Source organism: Sinocyclocheilus grahami, unplaced genomic scaffold (assembly GCF_001515645.1).
Source record: "Sinocyclocheilus grahami isolate Dianchi unplaced genomic scaffold, SAMN03320097.WGS_v1.1 scaffold182.1, whole genome shotgun sequence".
NCBI lineage: Eukaryota > Metazoa > Chordata > Actinopteri > Cypriniformes > Cyprinidae > Sinocyclocheilus > Sinocyclocheilus grahami.
Genome location: NW_015505361.1, coordinates 1,287,607 through 1,300,256, shown reverse-complemented (window position 1 = coordinate 1,300,256; position 12,650 = coordinate 1,287,607). Strand labels below are relative to the sequence as shown.

At 36.9% G+C, this 12,650-nt stretch overlaps 1 pseudogene; it reads right to left on the bottom strand.

Moving 5' to 3' along the window:
- Window positions 1-3,840, bottom strand: part of LOC107594397 (glucose-6-phosphate isomerase-like) — an 8,846-nt pseudogene extending 5,006 nt beyond the window's left edge.
- Window positions 3,841-12,650: the final 8,810 nt, after the last annotated feature.

Sequence of the window (12,650 nt, the reverse complement as noted above, 5' to 3'; positions counted from 1 at the left end):
CACACACACACTGTACGTCAGATAGTGAACCTTGGTGAATGAGCTGGTAGAAAGCATGCTGTCCGTTAGTTCCCGGTTCACCCCATACGATCGGCCCGGTGTGGTAGTTCACCCGGTTACCATTAGTAGTGATGTACTTTCCATTCGACTCCATGTCACCCTGTAAATCACGGCACTAGTTTGAAGTATGACGTTTATTGACTTTTTTTGCTTAGCAATACTGAGATTGAATTATAGCAGAAAGTACACTGAAAGATAAAATTGCAAGAAAAAACATTAAACCCCAGAGTGTTTTCAGAACATATTCAATAATACTACTCCAAAAATAATAAAAGATATACATATGCACAGATATGCCTGTCCATACATGAACAAAATATACATCCATTCACACACGCGCGTAAAAATAAAACATTTTGAAACATACAAATGCAACTGCAAAAGCATCCAATGAGCTCTATCAGATTCCCATACCGTTTGCATTTTTGATGACTTTACTCTCAGTATAAAATGCATACACTTTTTGACCATTTTGTGTTCACTCTGCAGGTGAGACGCACCTGTTGGAAGTAGGCAGCGAAGCGGTGCATGTACTGATCGTATGGCAGCAGGCAGTGAGTCTCCGCCTGGAAGAAATTGATGTACCAGATGCCCAGCAGAGCGAGCAGCATGGGAGCGTTCTGATCCACAGGAGCCGTGCGGAAATGAGTGTCCTGCCACAGACGCAGACTCAGGGGTTTATGTGAGGTTTTTAAAAGAAATGAACACATTTATTCTATTCAAGGATGCATTGGATTGCTCAAAAGTGCCAGTGAAGACATGCTACAATAATGTTAGAAAATATTTCTATTTCAAATAAATGCTGCTCTTTCGAACTTTCTATTCATCTGTGAATCCTGAAAAATAAAATGTATCACGGTTTCCACAAAAAAATATTGCTAATAATCAGAAATGTTTCTTGAGCAGCAAATCAGCATATTATACTGATTTCTGAAGATCATGTGACACTGAAGACTGGAGGAATGATGCTGAAAATGACAAATAATGACATTTGAACAGATATTCTTCAGTAATAAAACCCACCATCCAGTGAGCTCCAGCCAGCAGCTTCTCAAAGTTCTCGTATCCTGAGACAGAAGAGATAAAACAGACGCCTGAGAATCTCTCACACTCATTGGATATCTTCACGAGAGTCACATGATAACACTTACCGATATGAAGTGCGATGGACAGACCAATTGCAGACCATAACGAATATCGTCCACCGACCCACTAGAAAAAAAACAAACAAAACCTATTTCAGACTCATCTAATGAGGCACAATACATTACTCTTTCAAATAATTTAGTTTAAAATTAAGGCCATGATTTGTTACTTGAAATAAAATTAAATATAAACAAAAAAGAAGACATATTAAAAAATAAAAAATAATAAAACCATAAAAACATTTTTGTTACTTGAAATAAAATAAATATTAATGGAAATAAAATATAAGACATAAACTTAACAACTATATAGACATATTAATGAACAAAAACAAATGACAAAAACCACAAAAAATGTCAACAATATTAATATAATATAAAATTAAAAACTAATTGAAACTATTAACAAAAGCTATAGTAGTATATTATAGTAAAATACTATCATAACACTGTTGTAAACTTACAAAAGTAAATGAAACACAAAGTCAACTACACATCTAACTTCTTCTTTACATGTAAATAAACCACATAGATGCCTGTTCAATTTTAGAATGAGTGTCTCTTGCACAAGCATGAAAAAAAATCTAAGTTGTAACTAAAACAAAGATTGTTGGTGTATGTTTTATAAGAAATTACTATTTCAGTCTTTCTATTTCTAAATTTCATTTTTTTTTAACATGTTAGTCTTTCAAATTCTAGCTTGCATTGACAGTTTTTCAGTCTTAATTATATCAGGCAAGTTATGCATAAAATGAAAAAATTCCAAGTACACCTGATAAGAGGGAAGGGGGGGAAAAAAAGCACTTTTTTAAAATTTTAATTGCTGTTTTACCTCATGCAAATGGCAAATTATTTGTGAAATTTACTAGCAATTTCTGAGTGAAAAATTTTCACTACCACATCTTTTCAGTGTTTTGGGGGTCAGTGGCATCTAAAAGACTGAAGACCCCTGATCTGACACTGGAAAAAGAAAAACCATTTGCTGTAAAACAGTGAGTTTTGATTTCACAAACCAGATCAGATCCACCGATGCCGACATTAACCACATCAGTGATGGATTTCCCAGTGTATCCCTTCCACTCGCCACTGCGCACTTTCTGTGGACGGAAGAAAGTGAGATTTTGTTTATAATTGCATCCTGGCCCAGACACTTTTTTATAGTTTCCATATTTGATCAATGTTTATCTGTGCATATTTTCATATTCAAGTGTCCTAGTACGAAGCATCGCATCAAATATGACACCCACATGACAGAAGCCCTTCATCTTCTCCAGGACCTGGTTGACCTCCGGCATCACGTCTTTCCCGTCCACGTTTATGGGTGTGTTTGAGCGGTTCCTCAGAGCCACGTGGAGAACAGCACGACCCTGCAGACCACACAATCTTCATGCTGTACTTACATGCATTTGGTAGACACTGCAACTTGCAATGCATTCAGGATATACAGTACATTGAATCAGTTCATGCATTCCCTGAAAATCAAACACATTCATATGAAGTGTGTATAGAAGAATGTCAAGCATTTTACAAGTGCAGCTTATGTTTAATTAAAAATATCAAATAAATAAAGCATAATTCAGAGCGTTTCCATCAATAAACACATGCATCCCAGTATGTCCAAACAAGCTCAGCTCATTTCAATCTATAAAAGCAGGGAATGTGATGTATATTTGAGCACAAGCTGATTTAAACCCTCAGTGAAATACCTCAGTGAAATTAATCTTTTCTCCTGAAAACATCTTGTCTCTGGAGGCCTCCACACCACGAGCCTTCGCCTGCGGGAAAAAGCTGCTATATTTACATGCTGACTCCATTTAATTCTCGGTAAACATTCATCTGCTCAAATCTTTACCAGCTCCACAAGCATCTTCATAACCTCTTCATTTATGAGGTTCTTGGAGTAATCCAGCAAAATGTCTCCTTCATCTGTTTTTAAAGTTAAGCTGTTGAAAGAGGACAAACATGCAGCTTCAGATGAACTCTTTGATCACTTGCTTACAGATATTAAAATCATTATAAATATAATAAAATCATTATACAAAACCTGTACAGCCAGATAGTTAAACTGACTATATGCATTTGTATCACTATGATTGTTAAATATATTCGGCAACTTGAGAAAAAAAAAAATAATAAAAAAAAAAATATATATATATGATGATCTTTCGTGAAAGTTTAAAAGTTATGAATTTGAATGTGGGCGGGATTTAATGATGATGGACAGGACAGTAAAACGGCTTCTACGTGTGACTCCGCCCACTATACTGCATGAACTGTGAAGTACAGTTGCTAATTATTAAAAATATAATTTAAAAAAATAAAAAATAAAATGGCATTAAACTAATGAGCTGCTTCATGCAGAATATTTAAATTAGTAAGTAAATGAATAAATAAAGTACCTTAAGTTTTGGAATCGGTTTTTATCGGCCTCGAACATCTGCCTCATGTTGAGACTCGCGGCGTTTGATTTGTACCATTTCTCCAGATTCTGGAAGTTTGGGTCGCTTGTCAGTCCCATCGTGAACCTGCCAAACCTGCGTGTGTGTGCGCTTGTGTGTGTGTAAGAATCTCCGGCTGAACTGAACCCAAATGTCACAGATCCGCCTTTATGAAGGGCGAAGAAAGCAGCTGATCTGCTGCTCAACACACCCCCTCTCTCACACACACACACCCCCTCTCTCTCTCTCACACACACACACAGGTTTGTTTTTGTGAAAAGTGGGGACTCTCCATAGGCGTAATGGTTTTTATACTGTACAGACTGTATATTCTATTGCCCTACACCAACCCTACCCCTAAACCTACCCCTCACAGGAGACTTTGTGCTATTTCAGATTTTCAATACACTCCATTCTGTGTGATTTATAAGCGTTTTGAAAAGTGGGGACATGGGGTAATGTCCTGAAAAGCACCTTCTCCTTGTAATACCTATGTTATACCTTTGTCATTATACTAATTTATGTCCTCATTTGTCACAAAAACGCGCACACACACACACACACACACAGGACCCCACTGTACATACCAGTGCACTGCAGAGCGGTCCAAAAACCTCAGAACATTTTTACCTTAAAGTTACAGACCTCAATTCTGTATATATTAGATAAAATATTATATACTAAATAATAATTAAATAACAAGAATAGTAAAATAATAAACAAACATTGTATTTATTTAAAAAAAGACAAAAAGCTAAATAAATAAATGAATAAAGTGAAAAACATCTGATGGATATGGCGCTATCTATCGACACGTGAACGACACTGAGCATTGTGTTTGTGGTCGAAATATTGAACACTAGGGGACACAGGAGTCCATCACATCAGGCTCAACATATTTATTTGACTGGATTCCTCTTTGACGTCTTTTATGTTTTTTTTTTATTATATATATGTACATTAGTGTTCATTCTGCTGATTGTGCCTTACGTTGTTGGATGTCCTGAGTTGTACAATTCGCAATGAAAAAAAAGCCGTATTAGTCTGTATTAATAAATAAAATAAGTAAATAAAAAGTATTTTTCTACAATAATAATAATAATAAAAAATATAACATATAGCAACATGCTCAATAAATTACCTCTATAATCAAATTAATAAAATAAAAATAAATGGCATATAATTTCTAAAAACTTCTCATAGACAAAGTAATAATGTATTAGTATTATTAGCTATTATACATATAGGAATAAAAACTTCACTAAATATTGTACTTCGGTGAAAACTGTAGCTACCGTAGTATTTTGCATGGGGAAATCGTAAAAAGAAAGAAATTATCAATTCGTGTGCGGCCTGAACTGAGGCGGCTGCTGCAGCAATCTGTCACACCACATTAAAGAGCGTCAAAACCACATCTATTGTTTGAATTTCTCAATAAATTTTACAAAGAGAAACTAACAAAGCTCAGGGCTTAAAGTTCTCCGGCACCATGCCGGATTTCCGGCGTGAAGTGTTTGGCTGCGGAAAAAAATTAATCCAACATTTAAAAAAAAAAAAAAAAACATCACATCACTTTCGAGTCCATGAGTTCACCTACCAATGGAGCACAGCTTTCACTCGCAACCAAACTACTAACCAATCAGAATTTTTTGCTCTTAAAAACATGAGACGCACATAATAGTATCCAACTGCAGAGTCGCAGCCCTGATGAATGGAGAAGCGAGACAAAAAGGTGCAAGGCGCAGTGGTCAAAGATGTCCATCTAGCGCATATTTACATAGTAAAATTAATTAAAAAGCAGCGGAGCTTTGTAAACAGCTCAGAGTAATCATGTCATCTCCATAAGAACGATATGATTGCCAGAACAAATTTACCGGGATTTTTGAAAAGGTCCTGTTCACACATGATCTCTTAATGGTAATTTACCAGTAGGCATGGGCCGATTACCGGTTTGAAGGTATACCGCGATTTGAAAATTTCACGGTTTCAAAACCACTAATTTTCCAGCGTATACCGTTCCTGTGTTTTTCATGTCTCCTCAAAGACTGAAAGTGTAGGAATCCCTCAGGTTGAGTGCAGTGTAGAGAGTAACAGGAGCCTCCTCCTCCTGTTAGTGCGAGCGAGCGAGCGGTCAGTCACGTGTGTGTATGACGGCCGAACTTAAGGAGCTTCCCCTGGAACTCACGCGATCAGCAACCGGCCATTTTTTGTCTTTATTGCAAGCAACTCGTCTCTGTTCTGGACTTGCACAAACTGTGTTGCAATGCAATCGTTTTCCAAAATGTAATTTATGTGAAAATATGAAGTCTGTAAATGCCCGTTAACATGGGCCAGAGACGCTGGAGACGGACCCACAGAGAAAAATACTGTAGCAGGCAGATCACTCACTGTTCATTATGCACAAACTATTGGAAGAAAATCCTCAAAATAATTTCACAAAGCTAGTCAGAACATTCTGTTTTTGCTTCAAACTGGGTTATTATTAAATCAAATGATGTATATGAAATTATATAACTAAATGATATGAAATGATATAAATGATATGTATATGAATTGTAAAACTAAAATTAAATAACTGTAATTACAGATTTAGGTTAAATAAAGATGTCCGTCTTTATTTTTCTTCTTTTTAGGAAACAAATCAAAGAATACATTTTTAAAAAAATTATACTGTTCCTAATATTCTGTATGTTGCTCAAAAACTAAATATATTGTGTTCAGCGGAAAAAAGTTTTTTTTTTTTACCCAGTCATTTAAAAATTAGAAATTTTAGAGCTGTAACGACGATACCGTGAAACCGTGATATTTTTGCTTAAGGTTATCATACCATCAAAATCTCATACTGTATGTGTGAAAGGGGCTAAACTCTTCCTCTGTATATGCTGTGAATTTGAATTGCTTAATGTTAGCGATGTAACGATTCACTCAACTCACGATTCAATTCGATTCACAATTTTTTTTTTTGTACAAAATGAGTTTTAAGACAAATTATAAATTAAATGTGTCCTTTTATTATTGCTTGGACAAAATACTGTACGTTTCTTTATGAAATTGAAATATACCACTATAATAATATACTAATATAGCACATGCATATTATTGCTTTTTTGTTGGTTTTGATTGCTTCTATTGTCCTCATTTGTTAGTCGCCTTGGACAAAAGCGTCTGCTAAATAACAACATTTTAATTGAATGTAAATGTAAATAACAAAACTTCATTGAAATTTTAAACAAGCCCCAAATCAAATAAATAAGTAACACAAATAAAATAGATCTCTTCATATAAACAAACTAAGGCTTTGTCTGTGCTCTTTCCATTTAAAATTAGAGGCAACCACTGCATTTTAATCATGATTCAAACAAAGATGCTGCATACATGCAACATGAGCAGTTTTTAATCTAAATTAAATTGTATAATTTCTAAATTTGTAGCAAAAACAGAATGGTTTGACTTCAGTTTTGTGTAACTATGCATACAATATATCTGCATGAAACCGAAACAGCAGACGAGCTGAATGAGACGCAGATTCACTCTCTGCCAGCAGGTGGCGCTTAAAGCGTTTTCTTGGTTTCCGCTGTAAACAAAGCAGCGTTGCACTTATGAACTTTAATATGCAGGGCTCCAGACTGCGACCATTTTTTCTGCCCGTGTGACTAAATTTTGTGTGCGGTCGCACTGGCGCGACCACCGCGTTGGTCAACTCATAAGCGCTGCAATTTCTGTTGCATATGAGAAACATCAAAGGGCGAACGATACTGAAAGCATAACGAAGCAGCGCTTAGAGAGTATACTCGCCGCGTGAGCGCGAGGGTGCGCGCAGCAAAAATGACTCGCATATTGAGGAAACGATGGATGTTTTTCAAGCGAAAGTCAAGTAAAAGGCATTAGAGGCAACCACTGCATTTTAATCATGATTCAAACAAAGATGCTGCATACATGCAACATGAGCAGTTTTTAATCTAAATTAAATTGTATAATTTCTAAATTTGTAGCAAAAACAGAATGGTTTGACTTCAGTTTTGTGTAACTATGCATACAATATATCTGCATGAAACCGAAACAGCAGACGAGCTGAATGAGACGCAGATTCACTCTCTGCCAGCAGGTGGCGCTTAAAGCGTTTTCTTGGTTTCCGCTGTAAACAAAGCAGCGTTGCACTTATGAACTTTAATATGCAGGGCTCCAGACTGCGACCATTTTTTCTGCCCGTGTGACTAAATTTTGTCAGCATGCAAGCACTGTCACTTTTAGTTTTACTTTTCTTTTTGTTTTCATGTTTGAAAAACGTATCTTTCCTGTTTACCTCACATTACGCTATGGAGGTTCTCTTTTATTTTTTTCTTTTATATATATTTTTTTACGCTATGGAGGTTCTCACAGCATGTGGTGTGTGCCATGCCTCATCTTATTCGTTTTTGTTAATAAACGTTTTGTAAGCTAGTTTGTCATTGTGTCTTACTGATTTATTGTTGTTGTGCTTTTTGATTAAGAATAACAATTAATCCATCTTTTGTTTTAGTCTTAAACGAATGAAAGGTGTGTAGATGTATGTAAGCAAAACAGTGACAACAAGATCACGAATTCGAAAGTGAAAGCATCCGAAGCCCGCGGCTTAACACGGCAAAAGAGGAACTCCCATTCACAAAATTCAAATCACAAATAATACTACTGATGATAAAGAACGGGTTGAATGTTAACAACTTTCGTTTCCATATAACTATAAACTATGATAAAAGTTCATCAGCATGCATTGAATAATCCCATGTTGTAGCGCAAAAAAGAATATTGTGTCCAAATCATGTACTCGTGCGACCAGCTGAGAAAGTTAGTTGCAAAAGAGCGACCAGTGGGAAGAATGAGTCTGGAGCCCTGATGTGCATTATACAGAGTCAAGAGGAAAAGAAAAAATACCATCGAAAGACAGTAAGTTCCCCTCAGACATACATTCATATAAACTCCTACCCCTAACTGAATCGTGATTTGTTTAGCATCTCAACCGATTTGAATCGTCACATATTTAAATCGATTTTCAATTGGCTCGCGGTTAATCGTTACATCCTTACTTAATGTTCATCTGTGAAAACAGTGTGCATTAGCGCACTAGATTTGTAACGTAAATCATTTATAAACCTTTGCCAACACAGGAGAATACATCAACCTATTTCTAAATATGCCATTTATTGTACATCGCGATTTTAAAATAAAAGTTTGAGTTTGCATGTGGCCAGATATAAAAATGTAATGGATTTAAACATATGTCCCCTCTGGATGCGACAAATGCCTCGTTTATAATGGGTTTTAATGTTTTTGTCTCGTCGCTCCGGCCGGACAGGGCATCATCACAGTATGGTGAGGGGCGTAACATTTCCGTCACACGCTTGAGGTATTCGGCCAATCACAACGCACTGGATAGCTGGCCAATCACAGCACACCTCGCTTTTCAGACCGATGAGTTTTGTAAAAATCAACGTGTTTCAGAAAGGCGGGGCATAGAGGAGAAACAATAATGTACAGTATGTGGAAAATAATGTGTTTTTTGAACCTTAAACCGCATAAACACATTGCATTACACCAAATACAGTTCTTTTTAGCAACGTCATATGACCCCTTTAAACTAGAAATTTGCTGGTTATTGCAACAGGAGATATTATACTTTTTTTCTGTGCTAATAGATATTAATCTGTATTTAATTTAACCCACTAATACTCCTCTTCAATCAATAGAAATCAGTATGTGAATTGCACAGCATCTTAGCTATTTATTATCTCAGATTTTAAGGGATTTTTTTCTCAAATTTTCCTATCAGAAAATCTTTAGAAAGCAGATCAGCCGTCCATCAGCTCACTGATGTCATCTGAAAAACAGGTGTTGCAGGAAGGACTCTGAGTTTGAGCGAGTTTCACCGAGGGTTGAGTTTCACAAACATGTCCTCATGAGAGCAGGGCTCTCCTCCACGCGCGCTGCTGTTTTCTCATTAGCCAAAACCAAAGATTTTGAGGAACAAAGTCATTCAAAACAAATGACTTCTCTCACTGTTACCAGTTTATCCACGGCAGAATCGGAGCCGTCGGGACTGCTTATAGTAAGCAATGAGGTCATTCAGCATGAATGCAAGACTCTTTTGTCTTAAGCTTTGTGTTTGCAGAGTTCACGCTATTCCAAGTTTGCCAAAGGCCACAAGAGGAAAGTCTTCCCTCGAACGCTTTTGTTTAATGTTAAATTGCTGTTTAGTGATGGATCTGGGATTTCTGTTGGATCTCCAAATGTATGAGGAAATGCGGTGTCATTTGAGTCATAAAAACAATTAAAATATTTTTTGGCATGCCAGAACCCTTACAGGTTTATAGTAATGATGTTGATGAGTAAATGCACATTCACTCTAAATGTTTTGTGCATTCCTGTTACTGTACCCGAATCGTTGCCGCCGTACGGTTTTAGATGCTTGGTTTGGCCTGATATCTGGAGCTGTGATGGCTTTGGACGGGGTTTACGTTGGGTAGTTTCTTGCTGTTTGGTTTCTGAGGTAACTAGTCTAAACTCGTTTGCTTGTTTACTTTTCCTCGTGTATAATTTCCTGAGGAAAAAACCCCAAGCAGTCTCGTCTTCATTAATATTCCTGAGCGCTAAAATCATGAATGCCAGCAGTGCTTCCCACAGGTTTGAAATATACACTCTTAAAAATAAAGGTGCTTCATTTTTGGTTCCACAAAGAACCATTCAGTCAAAGGTTCTTTAAAGAACCATCTCTTTTTTAACTTTTTATAATCTGAAGTAGTGCTTCGCGGTATACCAGTTCATACCGAATACCGGTGTTTATTTTTGTTATGATATGAATTTTTTAAATATCGCAATACCGGTGTATGTCACTTAAACAACGTTCGGAACGCGACACTGTTTGAAAGGGGTCCCTTTTCACTGTTGCACTGTGGTGAGGGAGCAGCTGTATGTGTTAGCGTGAAAGTTCTGAAACTGAAGCTGTAGAACTAATAGAACGTGATGACACAGAAGAACTCATCCACAAATATTCACCGCCCGCTGCCATCAGCTCCCACGTCTCACACACACCAGCGCGACTTTAGCACTCGATTTAGCAACTTTCAGACCCTTTTAGCAGCTTTTTTCCATAGAATATTCATACTGACAAACCTAGCAACTTTTTTGCATAATCCTTAGCTATGGTTCAGTTGGAAGATTTCGCCAGTGCTGTCCTGAGGAAAAAGTCTGACTTTCCCGGAGAAGTGTCGCCTCTCTCGGCGTCTGTTCTAAGCAGTGTGGGGCAGAGAAGCAGCGCATTCAGTTAGCCGCAATGCAGCCGACTCGTCAATAAATGAGTACAAAACAGCGTTTCCAAGAACCTGTCGCTTACTGATTGTTTGGGATTATAAATATGAGCGTAGTTCGTCTGTTAATATCACATGCACTTTTTAGTTTGTTACTCAGACGCAGGCAGTGCGCTGCATATGAGAAAAAAGTAATATAGCCAAAACAACCACATAGTCGCTCTTTACTGTAGATGCATGTTGATTTTATCAGAGGATGCCGCGATTATAAATGAGTGACTCCTGGTTAACATGTATTAAAAGGGGTCGTGTTTAGCCACTATTTAGTGTGGTATTTTTTGACAATATTCACTGATCATGACAGTAAAATAGGTCATTCTAAGTCAATATACTGCAGTATTTCCTCTCTCAATCAGTAGAAAATATGGTTAACACTCGGTCATGCATGAAAAAAAAATACCGTCATGTACCGTGAAACCGGTATAATTTTGAAAAATACCTTGATATAAATTTTTGGTCATACCGCCCAGCACTAATCTGAAGAACCTTCTTTCGCCACAAAGAAGCTTTTGTGAAACAGAAAGGTTCTTCAGATGTTAAAGGTTCTTTATGGAACCATTTAGACAAAAAGGTTCTTCTATTGCATCGTGAAGCACCTTTATTTTTAAGAGTGTACTTGCAGTGGTAGTCGGGTGGAAAATCCTCCTATTACCCACGGCACAAAAATGGTTTACATGTGACAAATAACAAATAATGTGTGATTTTTAACAATATTTACATTTATTGAAATTCATTTTAATCACATAGGCTACTATTACATTTAATTGCATACTAATATTATGCATTATTATATGCATTGTAAATTATGCAAAATTACAGCATTTAAATGGTAGAGTTGTCCTTTGTCATATAGTGTCTCTCTCAGTGAATGGGACACAGATTTTTACTGATACTAGTAAAATATATATATTGAATAATATATGTTAAATAATGTTCTTAGTCTTTTCTTCCTGTGGGGAAGCATCCCAGCCAGAAACTACTATAGTTTACTATGAATGAAATGGAAATTAAATTAAATTAAATTAATTGTGTAAGCAAAATACCAATAATGCCCAGAAAAAAAAAAACTTAACGCGTGACTTTTAATTATAAACAAGCCCGAAATACACGGGACTATTATTTTGAAATGTCTATACTATTGCGGGATGATCCTTCAGATGAGAGAGAAAATATGCACACATTTTTTTAAAGTGTTTTTAAAGGGGTCATATGATGCGATTTTTCCTTTCTCTTTGGAGTGTTACAAGGTCTTGGTGCATAAAGAAGATCTGTAAAGTTGCAAAGACTAAAGTCTCAAATCCAAAGAGATATTCTTTATAAAAGTTAAGACTTGTCCATGCCCTCCTAAAACACCTCGTTTAAACACGCCCCCACATGTCTACGTCACTGTGTGGGAAGATTTGCATAACGCTGCCCAAATGTTCACACAAAGAAAGAAGGCGTAATTTTTATTCTCGCTGTAGTATTGTTGCCGCCGCCGCCATGTCGTGAAGGCACTGTGTTTCATTGTGAAAGCGAAACTACTTTGTTTGGTCTTCCAAAAGAGGACGATATCCGCTTCGACATGCCTGGAGCTGATCCGTGCTGGTCGCTGAGGAAATACATCAACTTCGCGCTGCGGATCGCCGGATCGGCTTTCACCGTGGACGAAGCGGAGTCCAGCCCGG